Consider the following 20450-nt stretch of genomic DNA (forward strand, 5'->3'; position numbering starts at 1 on the left):
CAGAGTAATGCAACCGACTCAGTGACTCCTAAAAGTCAAAACAATTCTTTGACAGATATAAAGGGCATTTACGCTGCATTTAACATTGTAATAACTTCTTGCCTACTTTCTGAACACTACTGAAGATATTTTCTCTCTCTCAGATGACTCTATACCTGAGATATTTTGTATACATATTACTATATAAACCCCTTCGCATAAGAGAGCAAGGGTTGTTGTGAATTTCTCCTGAAGAGTCCCTTATGCTGCAATTGTTTTCTGAAAGTTAATAAAGGATGCAATGGAATTTCATGGATGCTTGATGTGTTGAAGATGTTCTGTACCTGTTCTTGACTGTTGGATCCCTGTGTATCTTACCATGCAATAAGTCTCTGTAATTTTCTCCCTGTTCAGTTTGTTTTGTTATAGATCCATATACACTATCTCATTTCCTATATTAAGCAATAGAGAAAAAGAATAACTCCCAGGATTTGCTCATTGAGCACCCTGAGTTCAGTCTATGTTGTTTATTAAATGTTTTCTTTAGGTGTAATCTATATAAAGTGTAATTCTTAAGCTGCTGCACTTTCAGAATACATCTTTCATATTGGCTACCGTCACAGGAATTCAAACTTTGCTCCTGTGCTCTGCGTTCATTTTCATTTCACCAACATAACAGAAAATTCTTAACAGATTTCTGCTGGTTGACACATATCATCACTCAAATTTAAACTTGTCTGTTAAATACACAATAGGCCTTGCAGTAGGACACTACTCAACATATAAGATCATCTCACAGCATCTAGACTCCATTGCCCAATGGAAACTCACCATCAAAGTATTACATCATAAGACCTGAAAGAGATCCTTCAACCAAAACATAAACAAAACCTAAGCATCATAGCTAGCCTAAAACACAATTATAACAGAGATAAATCATAAAGAGAGAGCCCTCTCTGGTTGCAGTTGGGCTAGGAACTGTAACCCAAAGATTGGTTAGTGGTTACCCCGGCCGTATTCCCTTGGGAGTCATAGGGAACAACCTGGGTGTTAACATAATTGGCAACTCCGCTGGGGACTTCTTAATAATTTTTCAATTACTATCTATCTTCCAAAGCTACCATCAAGCCTGAAACTAGCCAAGAGGCCTTAGGACTGTTTCTGTAGTACAGGGACAGCTTTAGGGAAGAGCTAATTAGGGAATCTTCATCCTAGCTTTGAAACATATATAGTCATTTCAAAATTCTCATCCAGTCCTTGCACATATAAAACCTCCTATATAAGTTCTAAAAGAATAATTAGAAGCTGGCTCCCAAAAGAAACCCAAGGCACACTAGGGCAAACCCTGACCCTAATCAACCCATCATTGTTGATAATCCAAATATCATTCCAAAAAACATTAGGAGACAGCAAAAGCAGGAGAAGCCTGTTGATTCAGATATAAGTTCAGATCAACCTAGCCTCATTCCCACCCCTTGCAAAGTTCTTTTCCGGTCCACCCCTAGTTCCCCTAGTTCACCATCAACACCTCAAAGTCCTCCTCTCACATCTTCACCCATTACACATACTCTTTCAACCGGTCCCCCGTTTGTTACCCATCCCATTAACCCTGTTGCACCAGTAATCCCTGCTGTTCCGTTTGTTCCTATCAACCCTCTAAACCTCATAAACATGGCTAACAGGTATGCACCTCTGCAGATACCAGCTAATGCTGCAGCTCTACCCCAAGACTACCAAACCAAAATCTCATTTTTTGACTCCAATGGCCCTTTGACAGCTGTCCAGCATGCTAAGAAGATGCAAGACCACTTTGAGACCTATGAAATAGATGATGACAGTGTCAGGATGAGAATTTTTGTTCAAAGCTTAACTGGGGATGTTAGAACCTGGTTTAGATCCCTGAATGCAAACTCCATTACCACTCCTGAGGAGCTTTACCAAGCTTTTACCAATAGATGGGAGAAAAAGAAAGATCCACTCCACATACTTGGTGAATATGACACTATTAAGAGAGGTCCCCAAGAAACAGTTTTGGAATATTGTGCCAGGTTTAACAATGTATATAATGCTATCCCACAGAACTTAAGGCCCCCTCCTGATTTAGCCCTATATAAATTCCCTGACGGTTTTGACCCTAATATGGCTTATCAGTTGAAAGAAAGAGATCCTCCAACCCTTGCAGAAGCTCAAAGGGTTGCTATCACAGTAGAGGCTAACCTAATTGCCAAAAGAAACAGGGCAAAGTTGGAGAAAAGGACTATCTTCAAAGAAGAACCCTCGGGCTTTGATCAGAAGCTAGATGCAATACTAAATAGCATGAAGAGATTGGGTGAAAGAGTGGAATCAGTTGAAATAAAATCATCATGGGAAGCATCACAAAGCAACCCTCCTAGAAATCCGAATTTCAGGAGAACTCAAAACCCAAACATAGGAAAGACAAGTGTTGACCAAGACATTAGACCCCCTTTTCAAGAAAATTACGCAGAAACTTCCACATCCAATCAACTCAATGAAGATCCTGAAATTAACTTAATGGGTCTGGATGGTAAAAGCCATGTTTTCTTAACACAAGAAGACCATGAGGAGGATGAAATCAAAACATTCCAAACTAAATCAGGAGAATCCTTTGATTTTAAACAAGGATATGATACTGCTGTCTATGAAGTCCATAAACAGTACAAACTAAGGAGTAGGACTGTGAATGTAAATCAGCCAGACAAGATAAAGGATAAACAGAGGTCTAAAGAAACCATGGTCACAGAACCTAATGACAAAATAAACTTGCCTGCAGAAGAAATTGTAGTTGAGGAGGTTACTGAACTACTGTCCCCACTACAACAGCCCATGGCAACTTCGTCCTCTCACCCTGATTCAAACATTACCCCTCAAGACATGAGTAGAAGGGGCAGGTCTCAAAGTCAAGATGAAATCCAACAAGAAGATTTAATGAACAGAGAAAGGACTGCTATCCGTGACTCCAAAACCCAAGTTGACAAACCTTTTGACCTAGGCACAGAGATTGGCAAGCTAAAAATAGCAATTCCCCTCTCAGAGCTAGCCAAGCATGACATCTATAAGCAACAGATCAAGAAATCCCTTCAACTCACTAATAGCAAAGATGATGTAAATGTGCTAGATGACACTCCAGAATTACTGTTTGGCCCAGAGGTAGATGGAAAAACAATAGTCACAGGGATATTACCTTTTTATGTCAGCCTGCATGTTCATGATAAAATACTGCATAATGCAATGTTCGACTCAGGCGCCTCTCACAACCTGATGCCAAAAGCAGTCATGGAAAGATTGAACTTGGATATAACAAGACCATACAAAGACCTGTTTTCCTTTGATTCTAGCCAAGTCAAATGTTTGGGCCTAATAAAGGATTTATGTGTATCCCTGGTTCAATATCCCAACAAAACCATTCTAATGGATGTTGTAGTTGCTGATATCCCACCTAAATATGGGATGCTGTTATCAAGATCATGGGGAGCCAAACTCCAAGGCTCCTTGCAATTGGATATGTCATATGCCACCATCTCTGTCTTTGGGCAACCAAAAAGACTTTACAGGGAAACACTCATGAAGTATATGGTCAGCAGTGAAGAAAAGCCTCAAAATTTTCCAATATATGCTGTTCATTCAGACATAGACTCCTTCATCCTCTTCAATGACAGCGCAAGCCTCTCAAACAATGACATTAGGACCGAAACACTCATGCAAGAACAAAACATTAATCAAGCAAGTAGCACCTGCAAAACATCAATCAGCCCAACAATACACATTAGCCCTCCTCTAGTTGTCAAAGATTGTCAAACAAGTGATGAAACTGTCCTAGAGAACAAAGGGGAGAAGAAACCCCAACTCCTGCTCACATTGCCATCCCATGAAAAGATTTTCAAACCTCCTTTTCAGCAAGATATCCTGTGGGTCCTAGAATTTGATGGCTCAGTTAACAAGTTAGGGGCAGGAGCTGGAGTTTGGATACATAACAAAGAGAAAGACCATGCAGAAGGCAGGGCTTATAGATTAAATTTTAGATGCACTAATAACATGGCAGAATATGAAGCTCTGTTACTAGGTCTCAAACTAGCAAAGTCATTACAAGCTCCTAGGCTCTCCATCATGGGAGACTCTGATCTAGTAATTCAACAAGTAAAAGGAAGTTTTGTCACCAATGACAAAAGATTGAGGTCCTACAGGTCTGCTGTAATTGAAATATTGGAGACTTTCTCTGAGTTTGTTATCACAAAAATTTCAAGGGGCCACAATCTCCATGCACACAGCTTGGCAACATTTGCCAGCACCTTCAAATTCCCATTACAACCCAATAACTGCTTCACAGCCGAGATCAAATATAGACCCTCTATTCCAAACAATGTCAAAGAATGGCAAGTATTTGAGGATGACATGCAAAAAAACAATTTTTTAACCTTGCAACAAGAGTTCACAGGACTAAATATTGACATTGAGTCAGCAAGTCAATCACAAATACGTGATGGAGCAAGTCAATCACAAATACAGTTCCAACAGTTTGCTCACCCAATGTCACCTAGAACAGCAAAACAATTACTGAGTCCAACCATTTTCAACAATGAAAACATTCAGCAAATTCACCAAATTGACTGTGAAGAGGTGAACAGCGCTGAAGCTGAAATCATACAACTCAAAGACAATTTCCTTCCAGTAGGCCTTACCCCATTAGAGGACATTTTTGATTCAAATGACGTCCCCAGAAAGCCAAAGATGCAGCCATTAGATGCAGCAGTTGAAGAGTGCAACATTGGTACTATTGACAAGTCTAAAATAATAAAGCTATCTGCTTCTTTGCCCCCTGATCAAAAACCCAAATACATTGACCTCTTTAAAGAGTTTCAAGATGTTTTTGCTTGGGGTTATGAGGATCTAAAGTCCTATGATACTTCTGTCATCCAGCACACCATTCCCCTCAAGCCTAATCAAAAACCATTCAAACAGAAATTGAGAAGGATCAATCCTATGCTCCTTCCTTCCATTGAAAAAGAATTGCATAAAATGTTCAAAGCTGGTATCATAGCACCAATCAGGTTCTCTGAGTGGATTTCAAATTTGATCCCTACAAGAAAGAAAACTGGTGAAATTAGACTTTGTGTAGACTTAAGGAATTTAAATCAAGTATCACTCAAAGATAACTATCCTTTACCCAAAATGGATCACATTCTCCAAAGAGTGGTGGGGGCTTCAAGGATGTCATTGCTTGATGGATTCTCAGGCTTCAATCAAATCCTAGTACACCCTGATGATCAAGACAAAACTACATTTACAACCCCATGGGGGACTTTCAAGTATGTAAAAATGCCCTTTGGATTGAAAAACGCAGGGGCAACTTTTCAAAGAGCAATGGATATTGCTTTTGCAAAAGAGATTCATGACTTCCTGGTCATTTACTTAGATGATCTTACACCCTTTTCAAAATCTGACCAAGAACACCTGAAACATTTGAGACAGATTTTCCTAACATGCAGAAAATTTGGCATTTCCTTAAATCCCAAGAAATCATTATTTGGCTTAGAAGAAGGGAAACTCTTAGGGCACATTATTTCAAAAGATGGCATAAGAATTGATCCAGATAGGATACAAGCTATCCTACAAATGCCTCACCCAAGGAATGTCAAGGAGTTGCAGGGATTCTTAGGGAAAATTAACTTTTTAAGGAGGTTTATCCCGAATTTAGCAGAACTAATCAGATTATTGAACAACATGTTGAAAAAGGATTCAAAGGTAAAATGGACTGTTGAAGCAAAACAAGCCTTTGAAATTATAAAATTGGCCTTGACTCAAACCCCAGTGTTAACCAATCCTCAGTTTGACCGAGACTTTATCATTTTCTCCTTTGCCTCCCAGCATACTATTGCTGCTGTTTTATTACAGAAAGATGACCAAGGGAATGAGAAGCCTATTGCCTTCTTCAGTAGAGCTCTTAGAGATGCCCCGCTAAAGTACCAAATTATGGAGAAGCAAGCCTATGCTTTGATTAAAGCTATTAAAGACTTTAGGATTTATATCCTTTACTCCCATGTTGTGGCTTATGTACCAAGTCCTATTGTCAAAGACATTCTCACCCAAGAAAACTTAGAGGGCAGAAGAGGAAAATGGATTGCAAACATACTAGAATTTGACATTGAAATAAAACCTACAAAGCTAATAAAAGGGCAAGGTTTGGCCAAATTAATGACAGAAGCAAATTTCCAAGCCTTAGATATCAATCAACTGGACAGTGAAGCAGAGCTGGCGACTCCAAAGATCAATGTAGCCTTTGAACAATCTCCTTGGTACTCTGATATCTGTTATGTGTTACAAAACCTGTGTGCTCCCCCAGGACTGTCCAAAACTAAGTGTAGGTTCCTAAAAATGAAAACATCTAGATTTTGTGTGATGGATGGAAATTTACTTTGGAAAAACCATGAAGGTATATTGCTGCACTGTCTAATGGAGAATGAGACTAACAACATCATGCAAGAATTCCATGCAGGAGACTGTGGTGGACATTTGTACTGGAAGTCCACTGTGGACAAAATATTGAGGGTTGGTTATTACTGGCCCACCATGTTCTCTGATGTTAAGAAATTCACAACCTCATGCCACAAATGCCAATTGTTTGAAGGCAAAAGACAGTTGCTCCCACTTCCTTTGAAGCCCATTGCAACAGAGAGACCTTTCCAACAATGGGGCTTGGATTTCATTGGGGAAATTCATCCCTCATCTTCAGGCCAACACAGATGGATTTTAACAGCAACAGACTACTTCACCAAGTGGATTGAAGCTGCCCCATGCAGACAAGCTAATGATTCAGTAATCATTCAGTTTTTGGAAAACAATATACTGGCTAGATTTGGCTGTCCAGACAAGATAATAACAGACAATGCTGCTGCCTTCAGATCCAAGAAGATGGTGAACTTCTGCCATAAATTTCACATTACTTTGGGCCATTCTACTGCTTACTATCCTCAAGGAAATGGCCTTGCTGAATCATCAAACAAAAGTTTAATAAACATCATAAAGAAGGTGCTTGAAGAGAACAAAAAGAATTGGCATAAGAAACTGGTCAATGCTTTATGGGCAGATAGACTAACAACAAAAAGATCAATTGGGACCAGCCCATATGAGTTAGTCTATGGATTAGAAGCCAGATTTCCTTCATCACTAGGAGTGCCGGTTATGAAGCTTCTGCAAGAAAGTCAAGCAGAGCCAAATGATATGCAAAGGAGGATTAACCAGATAATTTGCCTACAGCAAACCAGAGAACAAGTTTTCAGCAGAGTGCAGATATTACAAGAAAAATTGAAAAAGGCCTTTGATAGAAGAACCAAAGCAGAAGATTTCAATGTGGGGGACAAAGTCTTAAAGTGGGATGCAAGAAGAGAAGAGAAAGGAAAACATGGAAAATTTGATTCTTTATGGAGAGGACCATTTGCTGTCCAAGCAGTACAAGGTAACAACACTTATTTCCTTAAAAGTCTGACTGAAACTGACTTGGATAAAGGTCCTGTCAATGGCAGGATGCTGAAGCACTACTTTGACTATTCCCCGTGAGTGGAATCTAAGGATTCCTTGTATATATGCAGATGTACATATTATTTTCTGTTTTAGATTGTAATATACAGTTTTCTAAGTGATTCACCAACCAGCAAAAGGCAAATAGAATCAGAGGTCTTCCAAGGAAGAAGCACACAATTTTGAAACATCAATACAGCAAATTTCAAGATTGGTATGGGCAGCCAAAGAGTAAGGCAATCTGACCTGCTGTTCTTGGTCTTTCAAAAGAAAAACCATCCCCATGTGGAGCCACTGTTGGATACCTATAGCAATAGGTTTCATATTTCATGATTGGCAAGAGAAAGTCCAAATATGCTCTGCTTTGAGTTTACAAAGATCCCATATTTCCTAGGAAACAAGAGGGGTGTAAAGTGTTTCAATGATTGATCACCTTATTTTCAAATTTTGATGGATGATCCAACAGTTTAATCTGGATCATGCCATGTTTTCAATTTTCTGCTATAGACTAGAGAAAGAAGTCTGTCCAAACTGCTTAATCTTGGCAGACAACTAGTTTAGGTAGAGAAGAAAAGGATCCCAACAGCCTAATCTGGGACCTTGGAAGAGATAAGGGTAGAAGTAGATAGAGAAAGCAAAAGAAAAAGCCAAAGAAAAGAAAAGGCAAGTAAGGGTCTGCAAGTCCAAGTGCACCCTCCAAGAAGAAATAAAAATGCTAGGTAAGTAGCTGGGTAAGTAGTTGGGGTTGCAGAAAGGTTATCCCTACCATTGCAGGAATGGTGATGGTGGGCATCAAAGCAAAGTTAATTAAGTGACAAGGGTGTCCTTCTTCATCGAATTTCAGCAGGAAGCATGACTAATTTCCCTCATTCCCCTCCAATTTCATTTCTAACATTCCCCCATCAGCTAAGATTCATGGAAAAGACTAAGGTTTCATGGTGTTTCTTAATCTTTAAGAAGCCACATTTCTTGTCTAAAGATCTTTTCATTTTGATCTGCATTTAAAACCAAGTTTGTTTCACATAAACTCAATGGTTTCCACATCCACTTACCCTCTCCTCCATACTAACACTAACCCTATTATATAAATCCCTTATATCACCTTTTTCCCTAATATTACTAACACCAAGGTGTATAAATCCCAAAATCTTATAAATACCCCCCCCCTTGGCATTATAGCCAATAAAGTCTCGAGTCAGGGATCAAATGACACCAGGTCATGTTGATGAACCTATGCCAGCTACCCCTTCCCCTTCATGAGCTAATTCCTCTATTTTTAGCCCCTTTTGCACATAAAAAACCCCTAAAAAGCCTAATTCCACCTTCACCCGCTTCAAAGAGCAAAAAACATGAAAAACCCTCTTTCCGCTCTATAACCAAGGTTGGCGCACATAATTTGTTTTTGGAAATACATTGGAAATGCGTTCAAAACACCTATTTTATGCCTCCGCCCGCTTCCGTATACGCTGGCCATGTCACCTCCCCGATGACCGTTGGATCAGGCCCTCCAGATCCGACGGCCCTGATCGCGTCGGAGTCCTTCCGACGTCTGACAGTTATGCGTACTATCTCCCTGTCACGTCAGTCATCCGACCATCGTCCGATTAACCTCCGCAGATATAACGGTCACCATGACGTCGGAGCTCATCCGCTGCCCGAAACTTATCTCCCGACGTCCGTATTTTGAGTACGTCACTCCGCTGCCACGCGCCCTCATCACAATGCGTCGGAGGTACAACTGACAGATACCGCCCCCGTACAGGAAGTGGTGCGATACGAAACCACTGTCGGTTTCCGGTTTCCCATCCCGCTCGCTTACGTCCTCGCCGCGTCAGCAACCTGTCAGCGCTTCGTCACCCAGGTACGCTGTCTCGTCATTCCCTTGCCCTACCATTGGTCCACCTGTCCTGCCATCTCACTGCCCCTGTGGACCAACCAGACCCCGCCACGTCACCCGATGACGTCAGCATGACGTCATCCGACCTTGACCCCACCAATGACGTCATGCTGACGTCAGCACGGATTCGCGCCAAAAGCACCAAAAGGTCTATTTTAGCCAAAAATTCGTGTTTTTTGCCATTTTTGTGCGTTCATCGTCGTTTTATTCTGCATGAAAAACTACGTATAAACTTGCACCGCCCGCGAAAATTGTTTCCTGACCACCAGAACGTCCATTTCTTCAGCGCCAACAAGCTCTGACCGATCCAAATTTACAGGTATTCCTCATTTGAGCTCTGAAACTCCATTTTCGCTGCATTTCGCATGTCAATGAGTAACAGACCTTAAGACTCCAAATTCACCGTTAAATGCCACCGAATTGACATATTAAACTGAACCAGAGCCGTCACTAAGCTTCTGTCGAACCAATTGTCGGTAATTCGAAAGAAAAACTGTCACTGGTTCGCGCAATCGTGAACCCGTCACCTGCAGGAGATAAATACACCACAAAAGAGTATCCTCTGAACATTTCCGCCACCCACCTAATCACTCAGAGGCAGTATTTCAACTGCTGCAGCCTTACTTCCACCTTTCACTTACAAAACCATCATTATCTGCAAAGAAGCCTTGTCGGTGTTACTCTGCATAGTAACAGCAGTCCTCAAAACAGAATTACATCCCAAGAAGAGTCATGGACCCCCCTGTAGCTCCTATAGCCCTCAATGTGGCTCCCCTGAATGTCCCTAATAGAACATTGGACACCAGAGCATTAGCAGACTTGGACTACAAGATATCAGAGGAAATGTTGAGCAGAAGCAGGTTCCATTTGCAAATCCTAAATGAAATAAAGATCAAACATGAAAGGGGGACAGACATCCTGGGAATTTGGGATTCATTCCTCCCAATATTCAAGCTTCCTCAGGTTAATCAATTCCCTGAGCTTGTACACCTAGTTGCTGACCACTATGATGCATCCCAGAGGGCAGTGCTGGACTCTGCAGGCTCAATTCTATTCCTCATTACCCCTGAAACCATCAGGGAGATGTTGCAGTTCCAGACAGATCAAAAGTTGGTCCCTCTGTCATTAGATGATTTAATAGTACAGGGAGCCAGAACCACAGAGGCCCAAATTACAAAGATCAACCAGCTATTCATCAAAGCTGACACTCTGCAAATTCCTCCTATCAACTGTGTTTACCTCAACCAATTGGGCCTAGACCTGGTTGACATGATCAGTCCCATCCTGGGATATGATTCAATAGAGCATGTGGATGAAACAGTTATACAAATGATGCTTATGTTTTCCCCAGGAAAGAAGCCAATCCACTATGATTATGCCACATACATATCAGACAAGATGCATGATCAGTTGATGAATTTGTCAAGAGAAAGGGTATTTAGATACACCTCTTACCTATATCATCTGCTCCTATACTTCCAGCATGATAAGTTCTCCTTCCCAAAGAAGAGAGAAGATGCACAGGGCAATCTGAGATCAGTAGTGTATTGGACATCCGTTTTTCACATAGTAAGCTGCTCTCCATACACCTACTGCGAATTTATTGATCTTTTCATCCATCCAGCCTTGACTCTACTGTTGGGTTCACCTCCTCCCAAACTGACAGATGAAATGCAAAGACTCCTGCATTTATCTAAAGCATACAGTATTGGGGATTGGTATTTCTACCAACACCACACCGTCATTAGAATATATGGGTGTGAGTTGCCCCCATTTAGACTACCCAGATTTGTGCCTATGAGGCTATTTGCCTTAGAATACTTTAGGCAGTTTGGCTTTGTGGATATGTTCCACTTCTCAGGCAGAGGTAAAAAGGCACAGCTAAAGGTCAAAAGTCAACTTGGCCATTTCCTCTATAATGAAAGGGATGAAGGGTGGAAGGAAGCAGATTCAATACTGGGGGGATTTGGTCTCAAATACAGCTTCATATGGAAACCCTATGACCCCAACAACTTCATTACAATGAGGAGACTTAAATACAGATTATCTGCTTATGGTCATTATAGCCTTCCTCACTTAGAAAAATATGCCAACCAAAGCAAGTGGAAAAGAGGAACTTTAGAAGAAAATGTGACTCAAGAAGAGCTTAATCAAAGAGCTCTAAACAACCAAAAGAAGATGGCTGACCTTGAGTTTTATTCACAGGTCCCCTCACTGCCAAGCACACAAATTGGAGCAGCAGCCTCCTCTTCAACCACCCCACAGCAAACTACAAGAGTTGCTGGAAAGATATCAGAGAAGGGAAAAGAAAAGGAGATGGAGGCAGAGAAAGAGATGGAGCAGGAGCAACAGCAGGAACAGCAACAAAAACAACAGCAGCAAGCAGAAGGGCTGCAGCAAGGGCAGCAAGAAGAATCAGAACAGCAAGAGCAACAACATCAAGAAGAACAAGGGCAGGAGCAGTCTGCCCAGCAAAAGAAAACAGTGGAGACTCCTCAGACCACTGAAAGAACAGTGCCTACAAGACAAGACACTACCTTTGATGCCTCGGTCCTCCAAACCCCTCAAAAGGAGGATACATTTGTCTTTAGAAAAAGGGACAGAGAGACTCCCTTGACATCCTCTATAGACCAAGGAGAGAAAAGGCAGAGACTCAATGATTTTCCAGAGGATGATATAGCAATAAGAGAGGCATTGGGCATGGGCCCACCCAGCAGAGAAACTTCAGCAAGTTCCTTCCAACAGGAACAGGACAGGACCATGGGAGGGGAGGTCAGCTCCTCCAGCCAGCAGAAAGAAGGACAAGTAAGTATCAAGCATCAGTTTATAGACATCAAGAGGAGGAGTGACCCTATCAAGGTACAATTGTACAATCACCTGCTAAACATGGCTCCTTCCAATCAGCAGAGACTTATGTCTGCTTTTGATGTAAGTGAAGGCAAATTGACAATGAGTCACTTTATGCCTACGGCACTCCGGCCACAATCCACTGCTGACTATCTTAGGACCAACCTAGAGGTCCTTGCCAAAGACATACACCCTATGGACAAAATTGAGCTGCATAAGCAAACTGGAGAAATGGTGTATGCTTCATTGGCCGACAAGACTTTGGACAATTACAAATTAACAAGCAGTCTGAATGCCACAGCTTCCCAGCTAGAACTAGAGAGGGCCTCTTCTCAGGCCAAAGACAACAGGATAAGATCCCTGGAGGAAATTATTATAGAAATTGGGCACAATCCCAATGACATCAAAGGGATACAAGAGATCCTGAAACTTAGAGATGCTGACATGGCTGCACTGAGGAAGAAGATCAAAATTCCAGCCACTATCCATCCACAGACTGATGAGGTAGCAAAGCAAAGGTATGAGCAGGATTCTACTGCCCTGCTAGTTTCTATTTACAAAGAGCTTGTGAAGGCACAAGAAAAATTGGGGCAATATGAAGCTATACAAGCACCTCTACAAGCATCATCAAAACAAGCACAAGAAGGGCAGACATCTCAGCCCTCTCCACAAGTCATCAATCTTGAGGAGACTGTTCCTACTACTGTACCTCCACCTCAGCAGGCTGAACAACCAGCCACATCTACTTCAGCAGCACCCATCAGCACAGATCAGAGCCTAGATATGCAAAAGCTAAAGAATGAAATACAAGTTTTGGAAGCCCAGATGACAGAGCTGAATGAAACTAAGGAACAGCTGGCCAAGGTAAATGAAAGGCATGATAAAACAAAAAGAGAAGTGGGAGAGAAGGCCAGGGAAATCAAAGCCCTTAAAGACAAAATCAAGGAGCTTGAGAATGAGCTCAAGCTAGATAAAATCATAGCTGAGATCAGAGCAATGATATGGTCCAATATTGGTAAATCCATCAACAACCAATGGCCATACATCGAGACAATCCATGAGCAACTAGAGCTCATTCCAAAGGCACAGAGGGAAATCCGAACATCAAGGGCCTTATTGGGAAATATGCCTGAAATTGCTACAAGAATGATCAATGTGCTCAATCACAAAACAAGTTCTCAGTTGGCCACCATGGGAATTGCAAATAGAACTGAGACTATTCAAATGATCAAGAGGGTTCTTACTCTTAGAAATCTGGTACAGACATTGGACAGAAGAACCCAGGATATGCAAACAGAGGTAAACAGGTTCATGGAGAGATTCCAGGTATTGCAGAATAAAGGACTCCCTAGCTTGCTGAACAGCGGAGGGAAATTATTCACCCATGAACAGTATGCTAAAAGAGTGAATGTTTTTGCCTCAGCACAGGTCAATGAGAAGGCCAGCACTTCAGAAGACACAGGGCCTATTACAGGACAGATTTTCTATAGTAAGATAGAAAATCTACTTTTTGTAATGAATGAAATTAATCACTTGTTTGATGTAGCCCCAAATTTTTTCAAATATACAGAAGCTGAAGAGACAATGGAGGCCATCCTCAGGCATCAGCTCCCTACACAGGAATGGTGGACAGATGCAATCCAGAGAATCTTGTAAACAGTGACTCAGTCACCAACTTCTGTTTTTTCTACAAATTTTGATGAAAAGAACAGTCAACAAAGTCAGCAGGCATCATAAAATCAAAGCTGAGCCAACTCAGCAGATGAAGCGGCCAACAAAGCAGAAAAAGAGAACCACAGCTGGCAAATCCGAGAACTCACTGCGCAGGCAAAAGTAAATGCGTACCTCCAGGATTAATACAGAGTAATGCAACCGACTCAGTGACTCCTAAAAGTCAAAACAATTCTCTGACAGATATAAAGGGCATTTACGCTGCATTTAACATTGTAATAACTTCTTGCCTACTTTCTGAACACTACTGAAGATATTTTCTCTCTCTCAGATGACTCTATACCTGAGATATTTTGTATACATATTACTATATAAACCCCTTCGCATAAGAGATCAAGGGTTGTTGTGAATTTCTCCTGAAGAGTCTCTTATGCTGCAATTGTTTTCTAAAAGTTAATAAAGGATGCAATGGAATTTCATGGATGCTTGATGTGTTGAAGATGTTTTGTACCTGTTCTTGACTGCTGGATCCCTGCGTATCTTACCATGCAATAAGTCTCTGTAATTTTCTCCCTGTTTAGTTTGTTTTGTTATAGATCCATATACACTATCTCATTTCCTATATTAAGCAACAGAGAAAAAGAATAACTCCCAGGATTTGCTCATTGAGCACCCTGAGTTCAGTCTATGTTGTTTATTAAATGTTTTCTTCAGGTGTAATCTATATAAAGTGTAATTCTTAAGCTGCTGCACTTTCAGAATACATCTTTCATATTGGCTACCGTCACAGGAATTCAAACTTTGCTCCTGTGCTCTGCGTTCATTTTCATTTCACCAACATAACAGAAAATTCTTAACAGATTTCTGCTGGTTGACACATATCATCACTCAAATTTAAACTTGTCTGTTAAATACACAATAGGCCTTGCAGTAGGACACTACTCAACATATAAGATCATCTCACAACATCTAGACTCCATTGCCCAATGGAAACTCACCATCAAAGTATTACATCATAAGACCTGAAAGAGATCCTTCAACCAAAACATAAATAAAACCTAAGCATCATAGCTAGCCTAAAACACACTTATAATAGAGATAAATCATAAAGAGAGATCCCTCTCTGGTTGCATTTGGGCTAGGAACTGTAACCCAAAGATTGGTTAGTGGTTACCCCGGTCGTATTCCCTTGGGAGTCATAGGGAACAACCTGGGTGTTAACAGTTCCTTAGCAACAACTGAAAGTAAAGCTTTGATATTTTCCTTTATGAAAGTACAGAGAAGGAAGAAAAGATTGACCAACCGATATATTTCGCTTTTGTCTATCCTGTCTTCTCTCGTTGCCTCTTGTTCCCAGCTCCTTGCTCCCTTTGCCGGCCCAGCTACGCAAAGATCCTGTAAAAACAAGAGAGGGAAACTACAAGAAACATGTACTCATAACTGATGCATGGATTAGAGTGAATCAGATATACAAGTAAATACAATACATCAATGCAATACAAGTATATAGGAGAACATTCAAAGCTTTATTGATAGAAGTAAAAGGTTCTGAGAAGGTTACAACCATAAATGGCTCCAATCCAGCAGCACCTCCCCAGCAGCAAGAAATCTCCTCTTCCCCTCTATAAAAGCAATCACCCAATAGCTCTAACTGTAAACCAACAGCACTTCCTTGCTTTGCCCAAAATTCCAGCCTCTTGAGCTCATAGGAGAGAGCTCAATATATAGATGAATTGAGAAAGGATGAGTCAGCTTGCAACTGATGTGTAGCTGCCTTGTGTCCTCTCTCTCTTCAGTTAATCTTTAGTTAGTCTTCAGTTCTTGAGTCCACTTGGTGAACCTTGCTTCCACTTGGAGAAACAAAGCCTCTGACTCATCACAAGGCGAAATACCTGATCCAAGTGTCATTTTTGGAAGTTTCCAAGGTAATGACTCACTGTGCCACATGTCCAATCTTGCCCAGCGCAGGTAGCCTTCATTGATTTTGACTTCCAGCGCAGGTACAAGGAAGAGCAGTTGACTTCCAGCGCAGATGCTCAGTGGAGCAGCTGACATGATCCAAAAATAGCCTGTTTTTGAGTGTTTTCAGGTGGAGAACTGATCAGGAGTGCTGTGGTTTGTTGACCTTGTTCCTCTAGGGGTAAGAACAACATGTTTAGGGACTGAGGATCCCTGTATTTATTGACATTTCATGCTCCATGCTGCGAGGCACAAAAATGTCTATAACAGGCTCACAGTTACGCTTAAGGGGATGCGCTGTCGCGCAGATAGCCTAGGAGGTGACCATTGACGACACTGTTCATGACAAGAAGGCTAATTTGATGCAAAAAGGAGTGGGCGGCAGGCCATTAAGACATGAATTATGAGCTAGATTCAGGAAGATCTGTCACCAAGCAGGTACTAAGGACTCAAAAATGGAGGGAAGGGTTGAATTCAAATATGATTGTTACTATAAAATACCATGGGGTATCCTTCTAGTAGCTCTAGTATTTTTAAGAATTGAGGTAGTACAGAGCAGTGAGTTCCAAGCTACCTTGCCACCCATGAATGCACGACTAACCGGATCTCGTATAAACACAATGTCGAGAACCAGAGTGCGAATTATGGGAGGTAGCTAAGAACCCCGGGTGACCCAAGAGGAGCCCAGAGAGATGACAGGTGCACTAGAGGTACTGAAGTCCCCACACATGTCATGACCGCAGAAAAACAAACAGTCGATGGGGTCCATTCGGGTATCACCACGGCACCCAAGAGTTAGTAAAATCTCGCTAGTCGAAAAAGGAAAAGTTGTCGCTAGTGAAACAGAAGAGGAGGAGGATGATCTGCAAGACCTGATAGCTCAAATTGAGGCACAGGACGATGAGGTGGAAAATGTCTCCCAAGTACCTTCAGTGATAGAGTTCCCATCCTACATTCCCCCATGGAAAGGGACAACCAAGATACGAAAGGACCTGGAGGCCATGAAGAGTGCGCTCCAAACCTCGCTTCTTCCAGATGATATCAGATTTGACAGTCCGCCACTGGGACGGGTACCAAATATAAAATTCGAAGACTAGGACCTTGCAGATAGTGAGAAGTTCCCACAGTTGACCATGGAAAAACTACGACAGCAAAAATGGTTGCGAGGTGTGGAGAAGGCAGGGTTACTACATCTGCGGTGGATACCCCACTACCACTGCGCGCCTATCACTATCTTTGTCATCCGGCAGCTACTCTGTCTAGTACATGATGGGTATTTGTGGCTAGAAGAACCGATTCCCATCATAGCTGACTTAATTCACCGAATTTCGTGGCTGTCGATTAAAGCAAGAAATCCCACAAATATAGCCGAAACGAGTAATGATTTGGGCCTCGCAGAAGATATGAAGGCCAAATATAAGATAGAGAAAAAGAAGTGAGGGTACGTAATAGCAAGTATCAAATATCGAGGGGTGTGCGTTACCACCCAGTTGCTGGAAAGCAATCTCATGAGGAAATGACGTGCAGATGAAGTACCGGCATCTATAATTGCATTGGCAGTGCAGTGTGTGGAAGGGGTCCAATTCAATTGGGCACAGTTTCCCTGTGATGAATTTTTTATGAACTACAGGGAAGCACAAGATCAGGGTAAGACCTTCCACTACCCATGGGTGCTCTTATCCATCTTGTTGATTATCGGGGAGCTGCCAGCAGACAGCCAGTTTCCCTCTGTGGAGCAAAACATACCCGAGTCCGTGAGGTATACTTCGCTCTGGGTGACCAAAGACGCAGCAAGGATCCAGGAAATAAAGGTATTTTGTACATTTGTAGAGGCAAGTTTACGAACATGGATCAATCGTAGGCCACGCTTGTCCCCGACAGTATATAACACTTTACAGAGTGTGACGGAATTCAAGGCGAATATGCATAACTTGTATATCCGGGTGCGTAAGGATCCAGCCCGAGCATGGGAAAAGCTTCCGTTCATTGCCACAGATGATGCAATCTTCGAAGTAATGGCGTCATGGTCTCCGGAGTGGCGCACCCTGAACTTGGCAGAATTGGAAAAACTTACGGTACAACAGAAGAAGAAGGAGACCAAGCTACGCTAAGTGAAGCTAGTGGAAAGAAAGTGTCAGGAACAGGAAGCGACCATACAACAGATGGCAGCTGAGGTAGCCGAGCTAGAGCAAATAACACAGACCATAACCGCGCCTGCTAAGGAGGCCGATGAAGGCCAAGAAATTCCCATGGAGCAGAATATACAGGGGGAGGTGGAGACATAGGAATGCACAAGCCCTACGACACATGTGACCCAACTCAAAAGGTCGCACGTCTAGGAGGAGCCTTCCACACGAAAGAGGACAAAGTCAACAGCGTCCATGGGAGGAACCCTTATCGACAAGAATGCTTTGGCAGAATTGATGACGGAGCAGATGACTGTGTTGGGGGTGCTCAGAACGTAGTTGCAGGCATTACAAGTGCAACCCCCAGGAATGATGCCACCGCACCTTGCAGAAGGTATATCCGAGGCTGAACAGATGTTGCGCGCATGCACAACGAACACTTTGGTATTACCAGAAGGAGTTGTCTTAGTAGTAGCCGAAGGTGACATAAGGGGCTGGGGGTTGAATTTGGCCGCCCTTGCGAGAGAAACCCTACACCAACAGCAGGAAGGGATAATCGCTGAGATTCATGCCAGGGAGGGTCGTGCTCTCCAAATCTTGAGTGAGAAGAAGGCAAAATTAGAACAACTCAGCCTGCAGTGCGATAGCATGGTTGCTCAAAATCAGGGATTTGTTGAGGGCCTCGAAATCGGGTCGACAACACAAGGGGGATACCCACCCGGTCCGGAACCTGGTTGGCGGCTCCTTGCCCGTTTGGAGTAGCGGGTCCGACTGGGGGTAATGGGACCAGTTTCCCAATGTAAGGGGTGTGTGTGTGTGTAGAGTTTGATGGTATTGATCTAGGGGTATTTTAAGCTAATTTAATTCTAACTTCTAAACTGACTCTATGCTATTGTAATCTAAATAAAAACAACGCATCTAATCTACGCTAACCCGGGGTATTTTTCTTCTATTATGAGATCTAAAAAGATTTCAAACAATAACTGGTAATAAAGATCATTCAGCTATCATAAGAATAGAAATCCATTAAGATAAACCATTCTGCATAAAAAGTTAGGCAAAACAGTTGTGAACAGCATATCGCATAATTTAGTTATTCATATGTTAAGCACAAATAAATGACTACACCGTACAGAAGTGCCAAATGGTAATACACACATTCATACATTAACATATAAAGAACTTAGCTGCATATCACTTTAGGAATATAAGCAGAAATTTAGTCAAGAGATAAAAGTACCATTTATGACTGATTTCACTAATAGACTTCAAGCAATAACGATTTATCTCTACTTGTTCTAATATCTGCTAAGAGTACAGAAGTGAAACATCAGTAACAGACATTAAAATGCAAACATAAATAAATCTCGATCCATCCATTCATCAAAAACCCCCTCCGAGGGTGCAAAAGTGCATGTTCTGAGGACAAGTTTTTTGACAGATTTCCGGACCCTTCTCCAAATGCCATGAGAAGGGTTAAATACTACTAACTAATTAATCTTAATTACACAAATTTAAGGAACGGCTTCAAATGACCGCTCTTTTACTAAAAGCAAATTTATTTCTAAAAATTGAATCTAATTTCTAACCGTTTCTGTATCTACTCCTTAGTGTTGTAAGCAATGCAACGTTTGCCTGGGAAGAGTCGGCTGGTTGTCTTCTCCTTTCGTTCGAGTGATAAAAGTAGAAACAACAAGAGCTGGCACCTCTTTCTGACGGACTAGAAGATATTTTCGAAAACCTTTCTCTAGCTGGGTGTATTCGCTGTGTGTATATTTAGTACAACCCAGATTTCTTTTGAACTGATCTTGTTGTTGCTATTTCGGTTTTCGGTCGTGCGAATGACTCAATGAGTTAGGAGTTGCATTGTCTGGACAATCCCCTGTGTCGAGAATTGCTTCCGTTCTTTGTTCCAGGCTTTTCTGGAGCATCCTCCTTCTTTTGTGTTTCTTTTTTTGCTTTACCCAGTCTGAGCTTCAAGATCTTTTGCAAACACGCTGCTTTTGTGCGCCTTTGACTCTGAGTCTTGGATAGTCTATTTTCATCAGTGCCTGTTGAGTGATACTCTGGAATCCGCGGTCCTGCTGCATGCGGCATCCATTTGCGGAGGCATCTTCTCTCTATTACCTCATTGGCGCCTTCCCCTTTTCCTTAGATGTTTCCTGCATATAGATTTATATCAGTTGCATGCCTTGCAGTTTACGCAAAGAAGAAGAGAAATGACGAACAGATTGACATGAAAGCATTAAGTTCTAATGAATGCATAATTCTGACACTCATCATTTCTTGACTCTTCGAGAAACGTGACACAATCATTCTTGGATACTCAAGCATGCGGCCATTAATTTCCCTTAAGGTGCGCGCTCAATTTTGGGTTTACCGTGTATGTCGGAGGATTCCTACGATGAGTCCTTTCTGCGATTGGTATCGCAGTATCG

The sequence above is a fragment of the Pinus tabuliformis genome, chromosome 1_1 (genome assembly GCF_031772625.1).
Source record: "Pinus tabuliformis cultivar Carrire ecotype Pingquan chromosome 1_1, CPIR1, whole genome shotgun sequence".
Lineage (NCBI taxonomy): Eukaryota > Viridiplantae > Streptophyta > Pinopsida > Pinales > Pinaceae > Pinus > Pinus tabuliformis.